Source organism: Myotis brandtii, unplaced genomic scaffold (genome assembly GCF_000412655.1).
Source record: "Myotis brandtii unplaced genomic scaffold, ASM41265v1 scaffold324, whole genome shotgun sequence".
NCBI classification, from domain to species: Eukaryota; Metazoa; Chordata; class Mammalia; order Chiroptera; family Vespertilionidae; genus Myotis; species Myotis brandtii.
Window position 1 is genome coordinate 830,639 of NW_005362439.1, and position 5,751 is coordinate 836,389.

Consider the following 5,751-nt stretch of genomic DNA (forward strand, 5'->3'; position numbering starts at 1 on the left):
GGGGGGGGGGGAGTTTCCCCTCAGCCCAGCCTGCGCCCTCTCGCAGTCCGGGACCCAAGGGATGTCCACCTGCCGGCTTTAGGCCCAATCCCCCCGGCCTAATTTCCTGATTTCTATGTTTTTGTGGCCTAGGATTTTGTTTTAAAACCCCATAAATTCCCTGTTTTCATTATTTTATACTATCGTGCTTTTTTAAAATAAATTATACATTTATCAGTTTGTTTGCGTACCTCTCTTGCATGTCAGATCTTCTGATGCATGTCGCAGTTTAATTGAAACCGTTACTTTTTCTCTGTTGGTGCTATACTGAATGAGTAAAGGTGTGATTTAGAACTGATGGCATCTAACGGTTAATGAAATACCTCCTCAGTCATTGACTTCTGGCTTCCGTTGTTGGTGTTCAGAAGTCAGTGTCAGTACGGCATTCTTTTATAGGTAGAAATAACTCTGGCCACATTTAAGATATCTTTGGCTTTGTGTTCCTTGGTATCATGACAGTGTATTTAAGTGTAGAATTTAAAAAATGTATCCTACTTGGTTTATACTACGCTTTCTGTGCGTAAGAATACATGTCTTTGGTCTTTTCTGAAAAATTCTCATTGCCTTCGAGTCTCTAGTTATAAATGTCCTATCTTCATTCTGTCTCATAACCTTTCTCACATTTTCCACCTCTCGTTTCCCAAGCTGCATATTGTGCAATTTGTTTACATATATATTCTAGTTCCTTAATTCTCTCTTCATATATTTTTATCTTCTGTTAAAGCAAGTCACTGCTGTTTTCATTTTTACATGTTTTAGTCCAGCGGTCGCCAACCGGTGGTCCGTGAGGTCCGAAAGGTTGGCGACCGCTGTTTCAGTTGGGTTCTTGTTTAAATCTGCCTGGTCATTCTTGATAGTTTCATAATGCTTGCTCATTTTTCGAATTCAGTTTTAAAATTTTATGGAGGTATTGCACACATGGGCATTTTATATTCCATATCTGGTGATTCTCATAATCTGAAATTCTTAGGAGTCTAAATCTATTGGTTGTATTTCTCCAGACTCTCATTCAAAGTGGTTTATTTTCTTTTGTGTTGGTATTTTTAAAAAAATATATTTTATTGATTTTTTACAGAAAGGAGGGGAGAGGGATAGAGAGTTAGAAACATCGATGAGAGAGAAACATCGATCAGCTGCCCCCCACACACTCCCCACGGAGGATGTGCCCGCAACCAAGGTACATGCCCTTGACTAGAATCGAACCTGGGATCCTTCAGTCCGCAGGCCGATGCTCTATTCACTGAGCCAAACCGGTCAGGGCATTGTGTTGGTATTTTTATTTTGAAATCCTATTTGATTGATTTTAATCTGGAGAGAGTCCTGAGGGCTAAATGGGGATGTTCCTCTTCAGAGATAAATTTTTTGCTTCTGTCTGTTGGCAGCCTGGGAACTTTACCAACCCGACACCACTCTCACTCCACTGGAGGTACCTGACTCCATGCAGGAGTCCCAGGCTCAGTTCTCACACCTTGTAATGATTCCGAGTCACTCTCCTGCTCCAAACGCTGGTCCTGTGTTTCCCCCAAGGAGCAACCACTGATTTCTTATTTTCTTACTGCTAACTGCTTCTAGCTCTGATTTCATTTTCTTACACTTTTTTCACCCCTTTGGTTTGGTTTATTGTTTTGCCCTTGGAGATATTATTTTTTATGACTCTAGCCTTGCATTAAATTTTATAGAGTAGTTACAGATTCACTTTGTGGGAGTTTGGGTACTTGTTTTACATTTCTTCTAGGTACGGTATCATGTAAGCTAATTGATATATGATAGAACAAAGGGAAAATTTTTAATTTCTGCAGAGAGCAGAGGAGCCATACACACAACTTCAAGCTAGCATTCACAGGGACTTTGTGGCCACTCTTTATGTTTGTTCTAATTTAGCCAGAATTGAGTTGTATTATTCAGCCGTACTGCCAGGAGCCTCCATTAAGTTTTCCATCTTTTTTTCTCTTTGTGTTTGGATATTTTCTATTAATTGTCTTTCTTAATAGACTGTATATTTAACGTCTGTTTTAGATTTACAGGAAAATTGAGCAGAAAGTACAGAGAATTCCCATATTCCATACTGTATTATATTGCTACCAACCCTTCACTTTTGAAGTCATTGAAAAACAAAAACAAAAAACAAACACCAGCTATGTGGTCCCAGGAGATGGCTCCATATATCATTCCAGGAACAGTCCTGTCTTTCCTAATGAGCTCTCACTCTGCCATGTATTTGCATTTGCAGTGGGATGATGGCATCATGGTTCAGTTTATCTCTTTGTAAACGGGGGCTAATATTTATACACCTACATCATAAGGTCGTTCTGAAAATCAGATCAGCATGTAAGTAATTAGCATAGCATTTGGCAAGCAAGACACTCTCAATAAATGTTAAGTAGTGTTTTATTTGCCTTTTTTTTATCATTAAGAATGAGTCGATAAATGTTGCCTGCTCTTTTTCAGGGGTAATGTAACCATCAGAATACCTTTGGGCCTTCTGAATGCCAAATACTTTAGAGCCTTGGCATAGCTCTCTGTTCGCCATAAAGCCTTCGTTGATGACTGTAACCTCTAGTGATCTCTCCCGTCCCAGATTTTTGTCTGCTCTCCACAATTCCACACCCAAGTAGGCTGTTCTTTAATTGAGCCTCACATGGTTTACACTGCGGTTTCTGGAAGACTTTATCTCTGGCAGCGTCTGCAGTCGTGCTGGGCAGGGAGCAGGAGGAGTTCCTGAGTGGAGTCTGGGAAGCATCCTCTCTCTGCGTTGTTTAAAGTCGGCCAAGACTTGAAAGGCTCCACACAAACACGCTGCGGAGTTGGCAGGTTCCTGTCCCACCCTCCCTCCTCAAGCTGGGAACCGCTGAGCCTTGGGCCGTGAGACACGGGCTGGGAACTTCCCTCTGCAACACCTTCGCAGAGAGCTATTAGCTTGATGTGCCATTATTTTCCTTGGATTGGGTTTTCTCAGGAATTCAGCAGCAGGCGCTCCACAAGTGGCACATGATTCAAACAGGGAACACTGGGCAAGAGTCTGCTGTGAAAATAGGCAACTGAAAGTAGGCTGCAGTGTGTGACTCGCCCAGAGTCATTTCTAAGAGCTACCGACACGTAAAATATTGATCAGTTTTGCCATCCAGGGGATGAGATAACTGCGGAGTGGAAAAGGGATCACCTGGAGAAGGCAGGCAGCCGGAAAAGGCAGAACTCTTGAAGGTTCTTGCAAATTGAAACCAGGCACTGTTAAAAATGCCAAATGCAGGGTTCTGCCCCACACGTGCTGACTCAGAATCTTGATGGGGCCTAAAATCTTCCATTTTTATAGGCATTCCCCCGGTGACTCTGCAGATGGTCTTCCCACCATGTGCTGAGAAACACGGGTTTCAGAGGAGGGGCATGGCAACTGGGCCAGCAAAACCTACTGGGACTTCAGGAGGGAGGTCTCGGCTAAGGAACCCGAGAGTGGCGCTAGAGCAAAGGGCCCAAATCAGAGGCAAACCAGTTACTTGCAGTTCAAGGCCAACCCGGGGGCAGTCACTTGCTAGCCCTGATGTCAGGATCATACTGAAACAGTCAGGACTCAAATAGACAGAAACTATATAGTAACTCAAACAAGAATAAATAAAGAATTATTTACCATCATAAGAAATTACCTACAGGGGAAAAGGGAAATTCCAAAAATACCGACATAGTAGATAGAGAGAGCAGCCACTTAAAAGTACCTCTAGGTGGGTCTACCTCTAGGTCAAGGCAGAATACAAGGGAACTGCACAAAGCCGGAAGCACCCTCACCTGCCAGGAAGCACAGACCAAGTCTGTATTTTTCAAGTCATCTGCTCCAGGTGAGGGTTGCACAGGGTTTCCAAGTGTCCTCAGATAAAGAAGGGCAAGCTACTTCCACCACCAAGGGAGGCTCAGGGTGACTTGGGTGTTCAAGGTCGTCACTTTCATCCGGGCCCAAGCAGAAGTGCCTGCTTCAAGTTTTGGGATCCCATTCCTTCCCAGTCAATGCCTTCACCTCAGAAGAGAAACTTAACAAGGCTCTAAATTCAACTAACACTGAAATTCAGCCCACAGAGAGCTGCCAAACACGGCTAACCACCAGGCATTGCAAAGCCAGCTGAGACCGCACACTGGAATCAGGAAGAGCCCTTTCCTCCTCTATGTCCCTCCAGCGCCCTCTACTGATGAAACTGAACACCCCGCCGGACGGAAAAGGAGACATGTTCCAGGACTGCGAGCAGGTCAGTGAAGGATGGGTTTGGACTGGAGAATCAGTAAGAATTGGCAACGCACCTCACTTTCATCCCTTCTCCATAGCCACCCCTAATAGAAACAACTCCTGCAAATAGAAATGAGGCAACCCAGGATGCCAGACTGCATCAAGATCATCTTTCTAATAGTACACACTCACATGGATCTAGGATGATCACCACTTTGCCCAGGACTGCCCTGGCTTTAGCATTTATAAAGCCCTGCATCCTGGAAAAAACCCCAGTCCCAGATAAACTAGAACAATTTTTCACCCTACATGTGTCCAAAAGGTTTCCAAATGTTCTGTGTATCAGAATCACCTTGGGCACTTGGTAAAAATACAAGCGAGTCTGTTAAAGATGCAGTTATTGTAGATGCAAGCGGGCTATGCATTAATTTTTGAGAAGTGTTCTACTCGGAGAGCACTACTTTTAGGGACTCCTCAATCCAGACTTCTTTGTTTCTGTTCCAAAACTATTAACCATCAAAAAAGAAAGAAATGACATCCTTTGGAAGATACAGCCAAGGTTCCTGAGCCAGAAGCAGACACTGACAAATTACTAGTTGATGGGGGTGTGGTATAAAAATTTCCTCTCCTTTCAACTCCAGGCTAAATTGTTTCTCCGTCAGTGTTACAAGTTGTAACAAATAGTGGATGCTGTGAAAATCAGATACATTGATAGGGTATACTGAACTTCCGGCAGGTAAGCAGTAGGAGGCTTATTCTAAAGACTTACAGTGACTCCGCTTCGGTAGATCTTAAAGAATCACTTGCCCTGGCCAGTGTGGCTCCGTTGGCTGGAGCGTCCTCCCGTGAACCCAAAGGCTATGGGTTGATTCCCAGTCAGGGCACACGCCTAGGTTTCCGGTTCCATCCCTGGTCTGGACGCACAGGAGGTGGTGCGAGAATCATTCACTGATCGGCTGCCTCCGGCACGCCCCCCACTGAAGATGGAGCCCGCAACCCCGGCATGTTCCCCAACCGGAAACCAACCTGGTTCACAGATCGATGCTCAAGCATCGCGCAAGGCGGGCTGGGCAAAATTCAAATCCTTTTGCTTAGCACCTGTCCCCCGACTCCCTCGCTTTTCCTCTAGCTGGGCGGGAAAAGGGGCTTGGACGCCTCCAATAGGCGGAGCTGGGGGGGTGGTCTCCAGAGGGGCCTTGGCCTCGGAAACACGTCCTCATTCCCACCTTCGCCACATCCGGGCACCTCGCGGGGATCCCGCTAACCCTCCAACCCCGTGTTCCCCTCCAACCCGGCCCTCCCTTCGGCACCTTCAGATACGCGGCCCTCCCGGAGCCAGGAACGCGGAGCAGCCCGGACGCCAGGTACTGGCGCCGGAAGCGGCGGCGGCTCGTGACGTAAGAGGAAGTGCCTGACGCCACGGCCTGTGATTGGGAGTTACTGGGGTCGGTGCTGCACTCTTAAGGTTCCCCGGGCGGCCGGCGGCGAAGCAGGTCCGGGCTGAG

General features: G+C 46.0%; 1 long non-coding RNA gene across 5 annotated transcripts in view; it reads right to left on the minus strand.

The window, feature by feature from the left end:
- LOC106726852 overlaps positions 1-5,737 on the minus strand; it is a 9,759-nt gene extending 4,022 nt beyond the window's left edge. Inside the window, exons 1-2 of one of the 5 annotated variants that reach the window (XR_001362970.1) lie at positions 5,557-5,569; positions 3,817-4,752 (exon numbers count right to left, since the gene is read on the minus strand). This is a non-coding gene — a long non-coding RNA (uncharacterized LOC106726852). The other 4 variants (XR_001362969.1, XR_001362971.1, XR_001362967.1 and 1 more) reach the window with 4 other exon arrangements.
- Between the last annotated feature and the right edge of the window lie 14 nt (positions 5,738-5,751).